Source organism: Rhipicephalus microplus, chromosome 2 (genome assembly GCF_043290135.1).
Source record: "Rhipicephalus microplus isolate Deutch F79 chromosome 2, USDA_Rmic, whole genome shotgun sequence".
Lineage (NCBI taxonomy): Eukaryota > Metazoa > Arthropoda > Arachnida > Ixodida > Ixodidae > Rhipicephalus > Rhipicephalus microplus.
The window spans coordinates 33,536,170-33,554,786 of record NC_134701.1 but is presented as its reverse complement, the minus strand read 5'-3'; the positions used below and the strand labels follow the sequence as shown (position 1 = coordinate 33,554,786).

Here is an 18,617-nt window from a genome sequence, read left to right as displayed (position 1 = left end):
TGGTAAGTTGTGAGAAAACAGCATTGATAAAATATTCTCAGCTGTGGTCTTGTTTAAAGGACTGCAAGCTAAGTACAAATGTATTGCTGCAACGTAAACACAGAAGTAGTAATTAACAGGTTGAGAAAGTAGCAGCAGGTCAGTATATTTATTTACTGCGTGCCAGAGAGTACTCTTCTTTGTTGTTATTGCTTGCTGCTTAAAGGCGTGCAGATGCGCGTATGCACTGTCGTCTTCGCCTTCCTAGCAGTACGCACGTGGCAATATGTTCTCATCGAATAGTATGACGGCCGATGCATGCAATGTTGCAATGTCTTTACCGTAATGAAAGTGCTGATAAATTATCGCCTCCGTGACCTTTAATGTGAAGTCCCTAAAGACCCATAAAGCTAAGCAGAAAGCATCAGCTTCACTTTTTTACCAAAATTCACTACATTAGGTCGGTGAAGGTGCCCTAATCATTGCTCCTGAATATTTCAATTGCGCGTTCTGACTAGTAGCTCGTGCTAGGCGCTCTGCACCGTCACAAATTTCACTGCGATTCAGATGCACTGTTAAAAAACGAGTTTAACGCAACAGATCGCTGCCGCGAAAAAAAAAAGCAGTGCCCGCGCTATTAGCAGTGGCCCGGAGCTAGCGTTAAACCGCATCTAGCCGGTCTGAGAGCGCCACAAGACGCCATAAAGTCTCGTCGCCTAGACAACCTTGCCTGCCCGGTATTGCTGCGCGCCGGGCGCAAAGTGTGAGAAAGGGGTCGACTTCGTCTTACATGTCACTGCGTGCGCTAACGAAAAACCCTCCCGTGTGTATGCGTGTGGTGCGCGTGGCTTCTCGATCGAGAGAGTTTATTAGTCGGTGTTTAGTTTGAAATGTGCCTGCGCTCTGTGCTCTACCAATGTGTTCTGTCAGTGCTGATTATTGCGAAGGTGCACCATCCTGAAGACTGGACCTGTGGATTCATATTGAGGAGCACCCGAAGTGAAATAGTGAGTACCGCTCTCACGTTGTTCCGTTCAGCGCTTTGTTAACTGCGTGAGCACAAGAATAACGCCTTCAAACAATTTTGTTTTCAACTAGTTGAGGACAAATTAGCATTTGTTTACTTAGCGAGAATACTTGTCCGAACTGTTTCACGGGGATCATGGCGAAGTGTGATTGTGGGCAAGTTTTTGTTTCTTTGTTTAGATCTTTTGGAGTACAAAGCAGAGTGAGCGTGCGCCGCTGAGGTTCAGCGAAGAAATTGAACAGATTTGAACAGAAATTGAACAGATTTTTGCGGTGCCCTTTGTAGGAAGCTGTTTTTAACTGGGCCCGCTCGTGCTGCACGTCAATTTTAGTTTACTAATTATTACATGTGTGGCGACGGCGCCTGTTAGCTCTAAGCATCAACCGTATGTAAGACGCATATGCTTGGGCATGTCGGTAGTTCATTTACATTTTTTTTAATATTGCACAAGAAGACCGAGAACGGAAAACAAGGGCATGGTGTCCATTTCGTTCTTTCCGGTTCTTTTTCGTTTTTTGCGGTAACACTACCGTAATAACTCGGGTTGACGCATCGGGTGACAACACAGCATAATGTTTCGCGTTAGGTGCGTCTCGCGAATTTGCCTACTTGCTAATACACTGAATTTCGTTAAATTTGTCTTCGCCGGTATTTTCGTTAACCCGCAACGTAGCGTGACACTGCCGACAGCCGTGCCTAAGTAGCGCATCGAGCACTGAAGCTGGACTTTTATTTGAACAGACCTTTATTCAGTGTGTGTGGTCGAATTGCCTTCTTGAACAGCACAAACGCTTGTTTGAACATAACTGCTAACGTTTGAGCACAATTTGTTCAGATTGTTTTCATCATGTGTAACTTTCAAAATATTCTTGTTATTCAGAGTTTTATTGCCATCGCCTCGCTTTGGCGTTTAACTTTGCTAAATACTTCAGATGTTAAAGGTATTTTCGCTATGTGATGCGTAATATTGTTTTTTTTTGTTGTACAAAAACACTTTAGTGTTATACATACTGCACGGCATCTAAGCTTGTGTTGCAGCCAAAATGTAAGACTGGGCAGCATATCTATCTGGGAACACAACACGACAGCCACTAAACAGCCTACGCTGCATCGGGAAGGAGTTATGTTTCTCACCCTGACAGCATGATTGAAACTAATGGCCATAATTTAGCAGTATGCAATGGTCTTTGAGTGAAGGTAACAGGGTGACTTTATTCGACCATTCCCAGCCAATTTCGCGGCTATGGCAATTGTGTTTGAAAAAAATTGTGCTGATTTAATGCACTGAAAACTGTGAAATGCTTGAATATTTCGGAGAGAAAAAAGCTTTTGGTCACGTGGTTGTCTTTCAAACTTTCCAGACTGTTGTTTGAGTATTGTTTGCAAAAAAAATATTTTACATGTACCGCATCTTTTTATACCAATATTGGAACATGTTAAGTAAAGGAACTTATGTAAGGTGTTTGAAACTCAGCAATAATATTACAAACTTTCGGCCACATACGTCTGCAAGAATTGAGCCAAAATGTGTTATACTTGCATTTTCTCATTGCTATACTGCACTTTGTATGAATATCTGAGCTGTGACTACTTACTTCCAAGAAAAAATATTTTGATGAAAAATTATTTTAGACATCTTAATCTGATAACCTCAACGAAACAAGACCCCTCATTTCACAGAATCGTCCTTTTTGTCCGTATTGAGACGCAATTTGCACACGTGGTGGTCCAATTAAAAATCACCTTCTATATAAATTGAAAGCAAATAAACAGTTCTTTGTACGTGACAAGTTTCAGTACAATTTCTATTTCAAGAAATAAAACATTTTTTGAATTTTCCCATCAATGGCAATGGGGAACTTCGAACCGTCGGCTGCAGTATGACCAAATGGCGAATAGGTAACTTGGAACTTCAAAAACCATCTAGGGGCAAAGCTATTGAGGCCGTGGGTCATTCCCTCCTCTGTAGTCGTACTAGTATTATGTAGCCACTTGATGAGTTGCACAATAGATAGCGTTAGTGGTTTTCGCGGCATATACAGGGACAAAATGATGATTCGTGGGGCGAATCGTTCGTTCGTACATTTGTGCTTTCGTCCATTCGTCTGTGCATCCATCCGTCCGGGCTTCCGTGTGTCGGTCTGTCCGCGAGTCCGTCCGTCTTTCTGTTCGTCCATACTGGCATCAGGCTGTCTGTCCATTCATTTGTGCGTCCGGACGGACGAACGCTACGCCCCACTCATCATCATTCACTCCGTGGAAATGCTGTGATGTTTTTCTCAAACCAAAAATTGCTATGACAAAATTTGGCCCACGAAAAGAACTGTTTATTTGCTTCGATTTAGCTACAAAGTCTACTTTAATTCAACCACTACGTGGTGTAAGTTGCGTCCCATTATAGACAAAACAATCAGTTTGTGAAATTTGCGTTTTTTTTCTCGTAAAATTTGACAGCTTAGGAGGTCTTGAATATTTTTCCTCCAAATATACCTTATGTGGATTAAGTATTCTCTCCTCAGATATTCATTCAAAGTGCAGTACTTATATTGAAAAATGCAGATATAACACATTTCGGCTAAATTATTTGAGGCGTTTGTGGTGGAAAATTGGTAATACTATTACTGAGCTTCAAACTCTTAACGCAAGCCCTTCACTTATTTTGTAGACCAAATTTGGCACGGAAGAAGAGATACTTATGAAATACTTTTTTATCACGAACATCCAGACGAAATTCTGGGAAGTTCAGGAGGCAGCCACAAGACAAATAAACTATTTGTCTGCGAAATATTTTAGCAGTTACCTTTTTTAATGCAGCAAAATGAGTGAGATTTTTTTTCGAATACACTTGCAGTGGTCACAAAAATGGCTGGGTCGTCTGATGTGAAATGACCCAATAGCCAATACTTTCATTATATAATACTGTCAATGTGAGCCATTTCAAAAACACTAGTATCAATCGAATTTTAATACGTAACTGTAGAGTACATAATTTTACAAGTTACCTGCACTGAAGACCTTCTCGATGCGCATACCCTCATGTACGCTCAGTGGCATTGTGCTTTTGTGCAATACCTATAAAATATGTATATGTTGTTGTGCGTCTTACTGTATTGCTTTTAATAAACTAATAGAATGAGTACCATGGTGGATCTGCAGAAATACACATGCAGCTGTGTTGATGCATACTTAAGCATAGAACCTGACATTCACTTATATTGGTCGTTGCATGCAGCTAATGAAACATTATCAACTTGGAGCAGCACCTTTTTATTTGCCTGCACGAGCCAGCTGAAAGGGTAAAGTAAGGTTCATATCTACGACACGAAATGCATAATGATTCTGCCAAATCGCGCTTTTTATGGCGTTTATTGCTCAGCACACCTTTTCTAGCATTTCTAACTGCAATGGAGCCCGATGCCACTGAATATGCTTGCTATGCACTCAATTTATACTTACACATAAAAAAGCAGTTAGTTATGCATGGTGCACACTGTATGTTGCACTCTTTGTGAAATTTCAGTCATTGTTCCTTGTGTATTTATTTTAGGTTTCCGGGATTGAATTTTCTGTACAGAAAAAACAGCTTCGCCCCACTTCTCTCGAAGGCACCAGTCATCTCAGCAGCTGAAGATGATTATGCAAGCAGCAGTGACGAGTGGTTTAGTAGTTAGAAGTTTGCCAACACTGACATTACATTATTAAAACCCCAGTTACACTACCTTGTGGAATGTTCTCTTTTTTAATGTCAAAATTATACTGCGAATTGTAATAGGTTGTAAATGTGACTCCAAAAACTCGCTTACTCTTTCTACGTGTTTTTTTTTCTATTTTATAGGTGTCAATCAAACGCCATACGTCTCAGTCGTTTGCCCGACTAGCGCAAATGCTTTGAAAGTTGTCGAGATTTATTGCATTGAAAACATTGAATATTTACATAGAGAGAAATAAACTTGATACCGTGACCAATTTCAAAATTTTGCATAATGCCATGAGAGTCCTGTTTGTCAGATTCGCAGTTTTTCTATAATAAAGGCAGATTGTAAAATATGGGCTTAATTGTTTTTTGCTTCGGCGTTATGTTCGGTTGGACCTTGCGGCACAGGTTACTGCTTGCACTACTGTGGTGTAGTGTGTGTGTGCGTGCGTGCGTGCGTGTGTGTGTGTGTGTGTGTGTGTGTAAGTGGCTTCCGTGTCTTTGTCGTTTACGACCCAGTCTACGTACACCTATATACACCGGTCTCCTGCAGCTCATTCAAGACCATGGCACCTTATTTTATCAGCTGCATGCATACAGGTATAAGTGCAGTGGGTGACACCACTATCTTCCTTCTTCCCTGTCAGCCGCAGAGAAGGTCCATATATGCTTCTCCCTGAGAACAATTGAGGCTTGGGCCAGTTGGTGATGCATATTTGATGGAATGAAGTGCTGTGAACGGCTCTCCTCAACACACAAGTGTAAGCGTCACCTCCTGTGTCTCTGCTTTTGTTGCCCGATAATTGCACTTCATTTGATCAAGTATGCTCATCCTTGTAACTGTCATCGTTTCAAGGGGGTTTTCAGTGTACACCCCACTCGCATGGGTGAAGCTTCATAGAACACCCATAGTTCAGTGGTGTTTATAAACACCTAATAAAGTAGGGTGCAACGTTTCTTTACACCCTACGGTTTTAGGGTGTTTCTAAACACCTTACTGTTTAGGGTGTTCCTAGACACCCTAAAAGGGTGTTGCCCATGGGACAAAACAAATACACCTTTATTGGTGTAAAAATTTTTAGAGTGCACCACTCGAACAGACTGCACGCATTGCTCGACTACACCTCGACAATCCGGTATATATAGGCACAATTTTTTGACCGGCCGTGTAGTACCGGTGGGAGAGCTCTTTTTTGCATCGATTAACAGCAGCGGTTGAAGGTGCAAGCGTAAACTTAAGGTGGGCTGCAGGGCACCGAATGTCCCACCAACCATTTATTATAAATCTACCCGATCTCACCTTTCTGATTATAAAATAATTACTTGGCCCACCGGGCTCATGGGCCCACGCGTGTTAGCACTGCTGATGCAAAAGTCCATAAAATATGCCTAAGTACGCACAAACCATGGTAGCTCAATGATTTTCATTGAGCGACGGTGCACAAACACAGTAGCAGCACGTATTCATCACAACGGGCGTAAAAGAGCGGTCTATGCCTGCATACAAGCTCCTTACCGACGGCGTGCTAGGCCTTTCCGAGGAGCACACCTATCAGGCGAAACACAGCTGGTGATCACAGAACAGATATCCTGTGTGAATTTCGTCGTCAATTCAGACACAAATGAACACTTGACCGCTATCTTAAGGGGACGGGGCGGTGTATGCATACTTCCAACGAAAGACCACCGTCCGTGTTTCCTTTGTGTTTACTGACAGCCGCTTGGTGGTTCCGTCTGCCTCTTATCGGCTTCGTGCTACATTTTTTCAGAACAGTTGGTGCATGAGGCGGGCAATGCGGGCAGTACTTTACTCATGCAGACGTCGCCTACTGTAGAATAAAATGTATGCGTTGCTTCTTTCACCTGCCCCGGCGACACACCCCCACTGGTCACTGGCAGCCGCAGCTCGGTGCCGACGACAAAGTGAAGCTTTTTGCTTTTTGCTTCTCCAGTAGGCATGCACGGACGATGACACCACAATAATTTTGTTACCATTGGCAGAACTTCGCGATTCGGCTCGGAAATGAGATATCCGCGGCGTGCAGGTTCGGAGGCGCTCGGAAACGCACGGTCGCTCAATGATGTAAGAAACACGTGGGATCCATCAGCCCAGCCAGACACACAGATACCGAGCTTCTTGCACCGTCTGTCTCCAAGGCCACCACCGAGCAAAAGCCAAGAATTTGCGAAAATATGCAGGACAACTTTCCACAGCAGGTTTTCTTTCTTTTTTTCTTTTTTTGAGAGCCACCCCCCTCCCGTTTTTTTTCTCGTTCACAGAATGCCGTTCTCGCTTGTTGTGCTTATGCTGCCCCCAGTTTCAGTAAAAGTGCGTTGACTCGAGGTCAGTCCTGAGACACGGCGATGCTGAAAAAACATCTATGGTCCTCGCGTACCTTCAGGATTCACTGAGAGGGTCACAAAGGAGGTACGGGTCATAGGCCGCCGAAGCAGCTGCACCTTGCAGTCACGTTGTAATAAACTCTGAAACGCAGGTTAAAACTCACCTAATAGAAAACTTCCTACTTGGTAAAACTGGATTTTGACGTCATTTTACTACTTCCCTCGGAGGTGGTGGTAAAACTGTCATGTACCATCTTTTACTCCTACGCGAGGTAGTGATTTTAAACCCGAGAGAGTTTTCAGAGGTCATGAGCCGCAAAACCCCCAAACTCGGATAGTTTTTGCTTAGAGTGTACCACACATTAAGTACATTTAAAAGAAATGAATGAAAACAATGAACATCCTAAAGGTGCTGTCCCGTATAAGTTGGGGCAGCGACATAAAATGTCTGGTGAGCCTCTACAAAAGCCTTATCCACACGCGTCTAGATTATGGGGCGATAGTGTACCAGTCCGCAACACCAACGGTATTAATATGCTGGACTCTGTTTACCATCTAGGCATTCGCGTTTCTACGGGAGCTTTTCGTACAAGCCCAGTGCAAAGCCTTTACGCAGACTCAGATGAATGGTCGCTACATTTACAAAGATTGTACCTCTCTTTTACATATTTTTGAAGATAACTGCAAGGACTGACCATCCTACGTACCCTGCTGTAAACGACACATCCAGCTCCCAGCTCTTTCATAACCGACTCACAGTGAAACAGCTCGCTGCGTGTTCGAGCACTAGCTGTGGACACGGGCGTCCTTTTGCTCGAACACTACGCAATGGCTTTACTACATGCACCCCGCCATGGCAATGGCAGGTTATAAATTGTGACACATCTTTCATGATTGTGACAAAGCATGCCCCACTCCTGCACATTCAGAAGTATTTCGGCGAACTCGCACACAAATATACCTATCCTGAATTTTTCTCTGATGCATCAAAGACTCGCGCGGGCATGTCCTACGCAGCGGTGGGCCCATATTTATTGAATTTCGTTATTCTCCACCCTCACACAAGCATTTTTACAGCTGAAGCCTACGCAATACTGGCGGCAGCAAAACGCATTAAAAAATCAAAAATAAGTAATGCAGTCATATAAACGGATTCCTTAAGCGTTGTAAAAACTTTGAAAGTCATCAGAAAGTACAAAAAATCTTGGCATTGTTTCGCTATACAATCTCCTTTGTGCCATTTACGCATCGAAACAACATGTAGTAGTATGTGGGGTGCCAGGACACCGTGAAATTGAGGGAAACGAACTGCACTCTAAAAAATATTACACCCTAAAAGGTGTAAAGCGGGTGTACGCTATAAAAGCACCCATATGAACACCCTTTTACACCCCATTTTTGAAATTGGAGGTGTTTGTAATAAAACACCCTCAAAACACCCATTTACACAATTATATTCGGGGTGTAAGGAACAAGGCTACAAATAATTGATTAATATGTGGGGTTTAACGACCCAAAACCATCATACGATTATGAGAGACGCTGTAGTGGAGGGCACCGAAAATTTCGACCACCTGAGGTTCTTTAACGTGTACCCAAATCTGAGCACACGTGCCTACAAGGCTACAAATGCACATTTTCTGGCCGTTTTGCTTATACTGTTAGTATACGTTAACAATCTTGATACCAGCCAGGCTCCCGCTACTAGCTGCTTGCGAGTCTAGTAATGAATCGAAGCAGAGAGTAATGTGACCGAAACGCAGTTTTCATTGATAAATCACGTAAATTACTATAAGATAGAAGATACATTATGAGCGACGCTCGTTCAATAGAGTAAGAACCAATTCTCCTCTACCTGTTACTTTCATCTGTGTCATTTGCGTGATGAGTCAACGATCACAAAGTGCACTGATTTGCCTGAACAAGGTGATGTTGCGCACATTAGTGTAGCCATGCATAGAACACTCCCCCCTCCCCCCGTCCCCCATAAGATCGAAGCTTTTAAAGCTGGAGATGAAACGTCCACCACCTGCAGAAAAAACAACAACAGCACAGATGTTTAGTCATAACCACCACGTCAGCAGGCCGTTAGGTCCCTTAAAAACGAATACTGACGTCATGTATTTTTAGCAGGCACATTTTCTTTATTTATTGTAGCGAATGTTCCTCTTCATGTGTCTTTAAGAGTGCGTCATGGAAATTAGGAAGAGGACACCGACCATAAAGAAAATGCAGACTAAGGACAATTCGGTGACCTTCACGCAGCCTGGCTCACAATGACGGGAGCCTTGTGGACTAAATTGATAACAAAGCTGTCCTCAGGGGAGCCGAAACGCATTCTCTAGTTCTCTTTCTCTCTCCGTTTTTATGTTGATCCCCTTCCTTTATTTATGTAACTTCTCCAGCAGACGTGCTTCAGTCAAAGCCTTGACTTTGTAGGTAGTGAGAAAACAACGTTGTTGAAACGTTTTCAGTCGTGGTCTTGTTCGGAGGACGGCAAGCTAAGTACAAATGTATTGTCGCAACGTGAAGGCAGAAGTAATAATTAACAGGTAGAGAAAGTAGCAGCAGGTCATTATTTTTATTTACTGCGTGCCAGAGCTTTCCTGTTCTTTCTTTTTACTGCTTGCTGCATAAAAGCGTACAGATGCGCGTATGCGCTGTCGTCTTCGTCTTCCTAGCACTACGCACGTGACAATATTTTCTCATCAAATAGTGTGACGCCAATGCATGCAATGTTGCAAAGTATTTACCGAAATGAAAGTGCTGATAAAATATCGCCTGCGTGACCTTGAATGAGCAGTCCCTAAAGACCCATAGAGCTAAGCAAAAAGCATCGCTTAGCTTTTTTACCAACATTCATTACATTAGGTCGGTGAAGGTTCGCTAAACATTGCTCCTGAATATTACAAATGCGCCTTTTGACTAGTAGCTCGTGCTGGCCGCACTTCACCGTCACAAAGTTCACTGTGATTTAGATGCACTGTTAAAGAACGAGTATAACGCAACAGAGTGCTGCCGCAAAAAAAATGAATAAGCGCGCGCAATCGACAGAGGCCCAGAGCTAGCGTTAAACCGCATCTAGCCGGTCTGAAAGCGTGCCGATGCCATGAGGTCTCTTCGCCTAGACAACCTTGGCTACCCGGTATTGCTGCGCGCCGGGCGCACAGCGCGGGAAAGGGGTCCACATCCTTACATGTCACTGCGTGCGCTGGTGAAAAACCCTCCCGTGTGTGTGCGTGTGGTGCGCGTGGCATCTCGATCGGTAGAGTTTATTCGTCGGTGTTCAGTTTGAAATGTGCCTGCGCTCTTTGCTCCACCAGTGTGTTCTGTCAGTGCTGATTATTGCGAAGGTGCACCATCTTGAAGACTGGACCAGTGGATTCATATTGTGGAGCACTCGAAGTGAAATAGTGAGTACCGCTCTCACGTTGTTCCGTTCAGCGCTTTGTTAAATGCGTGAGCACGAGAATAACGCCTTCAAACAATTTTGTTGTCAACTAGTTGATGGAAAATTAGCATTTGTTTACTTAGCGAGAATATTTATCCGAACTGTTTCACGGGGATGATGGCGAAGTGTGATTGTGGGCAAGTTTTTTTGTTTCTTTGTTTAGACTGTTTGGAGTACAAAGCAGAGTGAGCGTGCGCCGCTGAGGTTCAGCAAAGAAATTGAACAGATTTTAGGGGCGAAGCTTCTTAGGGCGTGGGCTGTGCGTCCCCTGTAGCCTGTATGTAGCCACCTCTAGTTTAGTTCTTGCAGTGTTCACTAGATGGCGGTACCGTCCCCTGTATGTAGCCACCTCTAGTTTAGTTCTTGCAGTGTTCACTAGATGGCGGTACCGTCTCCTGTATGTAGCCACCTCTCGTTTAGTTCTTGTAGTGTTTACTAGATGGTGGTACTTGTAGCTGATCATGAAAAGATGCAAGATGTTATAAACTAGAAAGCGGTACTTGTAGTTGGTGAAAGACGCGAGATCTTATAAAATAGGAATGATGTCACATATGGCGCGTGTCATTGGTTGAAGGCAATCGTTCGATTTAGTGCGGCGACGTACGCTAGGGGGAGTGTTGTAATAAAATCCGTTCGCTGTTGGCGCGCGCTCGGAGTCGCCGGATGGATAAGGCTGCACAGCGGAGAGAGCGCAAGGGGGCAGCAGCGCGCGCTCGCAGACACAATCCCGATGTGCGAGCGCGCGAGGCAAGGGACATCGCAAGCTATCCATCGTCTAAAAACAAATAAAAGTTGATTTGTGTATATACACACACAGCGTTTCTCACGTCTTTACATGATGATCGACTGGGCGAATTACACGGAAGATTCACAGTTTACCGATGAATCCCTCCGGAGCTTCGCCCATTCATCATCATTCACCCCGTGAATATGCCGTAATTTTTTTTGTGGTGCCCTTCGTTGGCAGCCTTTTTAATGGGGTCCGTTCGTTCTGCACATCAATTTCATTTTACTAATTAATACATGTGTGTGGACGGCCCCTGTTAGCTCTAAGCATCAACCGTATGTAAGACACCTATGCTTGGGCATGTCGGTAGTTCATTTACTTTGTTTTTTTTTCTTATTGCACAAAAAGACCGAGAACGTAAAACAAGGGCGTGGTGTCTATGTCGTTCTTTTCGGTTCTTTTTCATTGTGTGCAGTAACACTACCGTGATAACTCGGGTTGGTGCATCGGGTGACAACACAGCATATTGCTTCGCGTTAAATGCGTCTCGCGAATTTGCCTACTTGCTAATACATTCAATTTCGTTAAATTTGTCTTCGCCGGTATTTTCGTTCACCCGCAACATGGCATGACAATGCCAACAGCCGTGCCTATGTAGCGGATCGAACACTTAAGCTGCACTTTTGTTTGAAAAGACAGGTCTGCGTGTTTGGTCGAATTGCCTATTTGAACAGTTCAAACGCTTGTTTGCACATAACTGCTAACGTTCGAGCACATTTTATTCAGATTGTTTCCATAATGTGTAACTTTCTAACTATTCTTGTTATTCAGAGTTTTATTGCCTTCGCCTCGCTTTGGCGTTTAACTTCGCTAAGTACTTCAGACGTTAAAGGTATTTTTGCTATGTGAAGCGTATTATTGGTTTTTTTTGTTCTACAAAAACACTTTATTGTTATACATACTGCACGGTATCTAAGCTTGTGTTGCAGCTAAAATGTAAGACTGGGCAGCATATCTATCTGAGAACACAACATGACAGCCACTGAAAAGCCTACGCTGCATCGGAAAGGAGTTATGCTTTCTCACCCTGACAGCATGATTGAAACTAATGGCCATAATTTAGCAGTATGCATTGGTCATTGAGTGAAGGTAACAGGGTGACTTTATTCGACATTTTCCAGTCAATTTTGAGGCTATGGCAAATGTGTTTGAAAAAAAATTGTGTTGATTTATTGCACTGAAAACAGCTAACTGCCTGCATATTTCGAAGAAAAAAAAAAGTTTTTGGTCACATGGTTGCCTTTCCAACTTTCCAGACTGTTGCTTGTCAAAAAAATATTTTGCAAGTACCGCACCTTTTTTTATACCAATTTTGGTAATGTTGAGTAAAGGAACCTATGTAAGGTGTTTGAAACTCAGCAATATTAATACAAACTTTCGGCCACATCCGTCTGTAAGAATTTAGCCAAAGTGTGTTATACTTGCATTTTCTCATTGCTATACTGCACTTTGCATGAATGTCTGAGATGTGGCTACTTACTTCACAAAGATGATATCTGATAAAAAATTATTTATAGACATCTTAAGCTGTTGACCTCTACGAGAAAAGATCCGTCATTTCATAAAATTGTCATTTTTGACCGTATTGAGACGCAATTTGCAACATGTGGTGGTCCAATTAAAGATCACCTTTTTCCTCAATCGAAAATAAATAATCAGTTCTTTGTATGTGACGTTTCATCATTACAATTTCTACATCAAGGAATAAAATATTTTTCGAATTTTCCTATGCACGGTAATGGGGAACATCGGTGCGTCGGCTGCTGTATGACGAAATTGCGAAAGGGGAGCTTGGAACTTTAAAAATCATTTCGGGGCAAGGCTTTTGAGGCCGTGGGTCGTTCCCTCCTCTGTAGCCATACTAGTAATATGTAGCCACTTGATTAGTTGCACAATAGATAGCGTTAGTGGTTTTCACGGCATATACACGGACAAAATGATGATTCGTGAAGCGAATCGTTCGTCCGTAAATTTGTGCTTTCGTCCGTTCGTCTGTGCATCCATCCGTCCGGGCTTCCGTGTGTCGGTCTGTCCGCGAGTCCATCCGTTTTTCTGTTCGTCCATACTGGCATCAGGCTGTCTGTCCATCCGTTTTTGCGTCCGGACGGATGAAAACTACGCCCCCCTCATCATCATTCACTCCGTGGATATGCTGTGATCTTTTTCTCAAAACATAAATTGCTATGACAAAATTCGGCACATGAAAAGAACTATTTATTTGCTTATATTTAGGTACAAAGTCTATTTTAATTCAACCACCACGTGGTGTAAGTTGCGTCTCATTATAGACAAAACAATTAGTTTGTGAAATTTACGTTTTTTTCTCGTAAAGTTTGACAGCTTGGGAGGTCTTGAAAATGTTTCCTCCAAATATACCTTATAGGATTAAGTATTCTCTCCTCAGATATTCATTCAAAGTGCAGTATTGATGTTGAAAAATGCAGATATAACACATTTTGGCTAAATAATTTGAGGCGTTTGTGGTGGAAAATTGGTAATAATATTACTGAGCTTCAAACTTTTTACGCAAGCCCTTCACTTAATCTGTAGACCGAATTTGGCACAGAAGAAGAGATACTTATGAAATAATTTTTTTGATGAACATCCAGACGAAATTCTTTGAAGTTCAGGAGGCAGCCACATGACCAATAAACTATATGTATGCGAAATATTCTAGCAGTTACCTTTTTTAATGCAGTAAAATCGGCGCGATTTTTTTCGAATACATTTATGATGGTCACCAAAGTGGCTGGGACGTCTCATGTAGATTGACCCAATAGCCAACTCTTTCATTATATAATCCTGTCAATGTGAGCCAGTTCAAGAACACTACTATCATTCGCATTTTAATACGTAACTGTACAGTACATAATTTTACAAGTTACCTGCACTGAATACCTTCTCAATGCACATACCGTCATGTATGCTCAGTGGCATTGTACTTTTGTGCAGTAAAGATAAAATATGTATATGTTGTTGCGCGTCGTACTGTATCCCTTTTAATAAACTAATCGAATGAGTACCATGGTAGATCTCCAGAAATACACATGCAGCTTTGTTGATGCATACTTAAGCATAGAACTTGACATCCACTTAGATTGGTCGTTGCATGCAGCTAATGGAACATTATCAACTTGGAGCAGCACCTTTTTATTTGTCTGCGCGAGCAAGGTGAAAAGGTGAAGTAAGGTTCATATCTACGGCACAAAAGATATAATGATTCTGCCACAGCACACTTTTTATGGCGTTTATTGCTCAGCATACTTTTCCTAGCATTTCTCACTGCGGTGGAGCCTGATGCCACGGAATATGCTTGCTATGCACTCAATTTATACTTACACATAAGAAAGCAGTTAGTTATGCTTGGTGAACACCGAATGTTGCGCTCTTTGTGAAATTTCAGTCATTGTTCTTTGTGTATTAATTTTAGGTTTCTGGGATTGAATTTCCTGTACAGAAGGAACAGCTTCGCCCCACTTCTCTCGAAGGCACAAGTCATCTCAGCAGCGGAAGATGATTGTGCGAGCAGCACTGACGAGCGGTTCAGCAGTTAGAAGTATACTAACACTGACATTACAATATTACTACCCCAATTACACTACCTTGTTAAATGTTCTCTTTTTTAATGTCGAAATTCATACTGCGAGATGTAATAGGTTGTAAATGTGACTCCAGAAACTCGCTTACTCTTTCTACGTGTTTTTTTTTCTATTGTATAGGTGTCAATCAAACGCCATACGTGTCAGTCGTTTGCCCAACAGCGCAAATGTTTTTGAAAGTTGTGGAGACCTATTGTAGTGGAAAAAATGAATTTTTAATATAGAAAGAAAGAAACTTGGTCCCGTGAGATATTTCAAAATTTTTCTGAATGCTATCAGAGTCGTGTTTGTCAGATTTGCAGTTTTTCTATAATAAAGGCAGATGTTACCATATGGGCTTAATTGTTTTTTGCTTCAGCATTGTGTTCGGTTGGACCTTACGCTACAGGTAACTGCTTGCACTACTGTGTGTGTGTGTGTGTTTGTGTGTGTGTGTGTGTGTGTGTGTGTGTGTGTGTGTGTGTGTGTGTGTGTGTGTGTGTGTGCGTGTGTGTGTGTGTGTGTGTGTGTGTGTGTGTGTGTGTGTGTGTGTGTGTGTGTGTGTGTGTGTGACTGTGTGTGTAAGTGCCTTCCACGTCTTTGTCGTTTCTGGCCCAGTCTACGTACACATATATGCACTGGTCTCATGCAGCTCATTTAGGACCATGACACCTTATTTTATCAGCTGCATGCATGCAGGTATAAGTGCAGTGTGTGACACCAGTATCTTCCTTCTTCCCCGTCAGCCGCAGAGAAGGTGCATATATGCTTCGCCCTGAGAACAATTGAGGCTTGGGCCAGTTGGTGATGCATATTTGATGGAATGAAGTGCTGTGAACGGCTCTCCTCAACACACAAGTCTAAGCGTCACCTCCTGGGTCTCTGCTTTTATTGCTCGTTAATTGCGCTTCTTTTGATCAAGTGTGCTCATCCATATAACTGCCATCGTTTCAAGGGGGTTTTCAGTGTACACCCCACTCGCATGAGTGTAGCTTCATCCAACACTCATAGTTTAGGGGTGTTCATAAACACATAATAAGGTAGGGTGTAACTGAGTGGCTATGAAAGAGGGAAAGGAAGAAAAAAGCGCTGTCCCGTTACTGCCTCTCTTAATGAGGGCACCTCCACAGGTAAACGCAGGGAAGGGGGAATGGGAATTAAAGAGACAGAAGAAAAGAGGGAAGAATAGAGTGGTGAAAAGCATTCGATCACTCGTATCGCGCACGCGTGCAAGAAACAAACGCGAAAGCGCGACATACAGAAAAGCCCGCAGAGAAGCCGGGGGTGAGGATATGCGCCCGTCAAGGGGAAGGAAGAGAGGAAAAGAAAGAAAAAAGAGAAAATAGAAGAAACCACTAGACAAGTGGAAAGAAAGTAGGGTGCTCCCGAACTGATAGTGAAGGGGAGAGAGTGTGTGCTGCAAAGGCTGAATGCGCGCACATAGAGTAGGAAGGGAAAAAATGAGAAAAGAAAATAAAAACAAGAAGGAGAGGAAAAGAAAAAAAAGAGCCGTCAGGCAGCTCCAAGCAGCTCATGTAAACAAGTACACGTGGAACTCGGAGCAAGAAGGAAAAAAAAAGAAGGCGCGTAGCGCAGCGCGATGTAGCAGTAGGAAAAAAAAAGAGGGGAGTAAGGATACGCGCAAATAAAGTATGCCAGACGCAACCGACTGAGACTTACCACCAAGAAGGCCAGCGGCACAGTGATGTGCACGATTTATAACGGACCGGAGCCGGATTCTTGATAACCGGGTGTGTCCTCCAGGTTGATTCCAAACTGTTGGGCACAAGCCTCACAGGTGAAGAGGGCCCAAGAAGCCACATTTCGATCATAGCCAAGTGGTAGGGCCCTGAGCGCCCTTCGAAGTGCTTTAGCGAGGGCGATCAGGTGGTCGTTCCTTTTTTGGACCTCCGGTTGCTGCGAGGTTGCAGCAGCGGGCTCCATCGTCGTGGTTGTGTTGACGGTGACTGGGAACCGGCGGTTGCAAAAAAGCGCGCGGTGTCTGCGTCACTGTCGAGCACTTTTCGACGACAGTAGGGGCCGGCGGAGCTGTGGCCGAGAGCGGGGCAGTCGTCGTTGTTGTGGGGACGACGAGCGCACTCGTTGCTGGACAAGGGGCGGCATCCGAGGTGGTGTCGGAGGTACAGACGAGCGCATCCCTGAAGGATCGACCCTTGATGATGGAGGGGTTGCTGCCAGGGGTCTTGGCGTGCTGCAGGGCTTGGCGGCGAGTCACCGTGCCGTCAGTTGAGGCCATGATGACCGCGGCTTTGCGATGAAGTTTCCAGACTGGACAGCGGGGCTCGGTTGCAGGGTGTTTCCAGCCGCAGTTTAAGCAACGGGGGTGTGCTGCACACGATTCTGGGGCGTGCTTGAGGCCGCAGCGCAGGCACCGTTCGTCCCGATAGCAGGTGGCGGTTGCGTCCCCGAAGCGGCCGCAACGGGAGCATTGCAGAGGCCGAGGCTGTCGGGGTCGAACTGGGCGCTTTGCTTGTAGAGCAGGATATCCGGTGGGACGGTAGTCCCAGCGAAGGTGAGGATGAGGCAGTTGCCTCTGCGTACACCGGAGACGATGGGCATGGGTGAAGCAAGGTTGTCGGCGAGGTCGTCGAAGGGGATCGTTGGGTCCGCTCGAAAAACCATGCCAACGCAGGGGTTGAGGTCGAGTTGTTTGGCTCGAACCTTCGTTGCACAAATCATTCCGACCTGGAGTAGGGCAGTCAGATTGGTGTTGGGATGGCTGTCCACAGCAACAAGGTTGCGCCGGAAATTCACCCGCACTCGCTTGGTGGCTGGGAACCCCGAAAGGAAGGCGGCGATCGCATCTCTCGAAGCAGCCAGGAAGTTAGCCTTCTTCCCGACAGGCCGAAAGATGGTGGTGGCCGCACATTCAATCGGAGGAAGGTCGTCAACAACGTGAGGACCGTCGGAACGCGGGAGCATGCTTGGGGACACGCCGCGCTCGCTGGAGCAAGACGTCGTTTGCTCGGCGGCCGGAGTGGTTGAAGGAGATGAGGAGGTGTTGCTGCTAGGGGGGTATCCTTCGCAGACAGCCACGGCCGTGGCAGGAGACAAGCAAGATCCGGTATTCGCCTTTCTTTGCTCGAAGCCGCAAAGACAGCAGCAGTTTGATGGCTGCTGACTTTCAGCGGCGGGGGTTTTTTAGAGCTGGTTGGCTTGGCTGGGGCCTGCTGCTGCTGCTGCTGAGTTGACACCGAAGATGATGCCGAGGCTGCCAGAACGGCATCCTGCTGCGTAGATTTTTTTTCTGGTGCCTCGCCGAGGCGCCATAAGTAGCCCTTAAAAGGGCTGCGCGCGAGAAGCGCAGAGCGAAGTTCGCGGTGAGGACGGGAGCGCAAAAAAACACGTCCTCCTTGCTTGAAATCTCATCCGCCGGTAGGGTGTAACGTTTCTTCACACCCTACGGTTTCAGGGTGTTTCTAAACACTTTATTGTTTAGGGTGTTTCTAGACACCCTAAAAAGGTGTTGCCCAAGGGACAAAACAAATACACCCTTATTGGTGTAAAAAGTTTAGAGTGTGGCGGATAAGCTCGCAACATCAGTCCATGCGAGCACCCCGCAGTCATCTGTAGCAGTCCCCGTAATGAACTTGAACCCTTTTTGCGAAAAAAACCTGAGGGATTAACGACAGCGTTCATGGGATGGACAAGTACATAATAAATTACATTTATTCAAGCCTTACCTTGGTGACTGGCCACCAGCATCACAAACACGCCGTACAGAAGTAGCACTCTGT

At 44.5% G+C, this 18,617-nt stretch overlaps 1 long non-coding RNA gene across 1 annotated transcript; it reads left to right on the top strand.

Annotated features, from left to right (window-relative positions):
- The first annotated feature begins 846 nt into the window (after positions 1 to 846).
- LOC142784723 (uncharacterized) lies at positions 847 to 4,724 on the top strand. The gene is made up of 2 exons (XR_012888746.1): positions 847 to 986; positions 4,554 to 4,724. It is a non-coding gene; the product is annotated as an uncharacterized LOC142784723 (long non-coding RNA).
- Positions 4,725 to 18,617: the final 13,893 nt, after the last annotated feature.